Consider the following 271-nt stretch of genomic DNA (forward strand, 5'->3'; position numbering starts at 1 on the left):
CCCCGAGGCCGCAGCGAGCGCCGTCCGCCAGCTCGCTCGCCTCTGCCGCCGCCGCCGCGCCGGGAGAGGGGTGGACCCCGCGCCTTAAGGCGGCCTCGGCGGCCCCGCGCCCGCGAAGCCGGGGGAGCCCGATTGGCTGGCCCAGAGGATGAGCACCGCCCTCGGCCAATGAGGCCGAGCCTGTGGGCGGTGACGCGGGAGAGCGGCGCGGTGCCTAGCGGCGCGCTGGGAGGCGAGCCCAGCCGAGGCCGGCCGGGGCTCTGCCGGGCCA

At 80.1% G+C, this 271-nt stretch overlaps 1 protein-coding gene across 1 annotated transcript in view; it reads right to left on the reverse strand.

Moving 5' to 3' along the window:
- BPGM (2,3-bisphosphoglycerate mutase) overlaps positions 1-271 on the reverse strand; it is a 38,594-nt gene that overhangs the window by 17,174 nt on the left and 21,149 nt on the right. The gene's annotated exons all lie outside the window — the stretch shown is intronic.

The sequence above is a fragment of the Haliaeetus leucocephalus genome, unplaced genomic scaffold (assembly GCF_000737465.1).
Source record: "Haliaeetus leucocephalus isolate CR32 unplaced genomic scaffold, Haliaeetus_leucocephalus-4.0 Scaffold206, whole genome shotgun sequence".
Taxonomy (NCBI): domain Eukaryota; kingdom Metazoa; phylum Chordata; class Aves; order Accipitriformes; family Accipitridae; genus Haliaeetus; species Haliaeetus leucocephalus.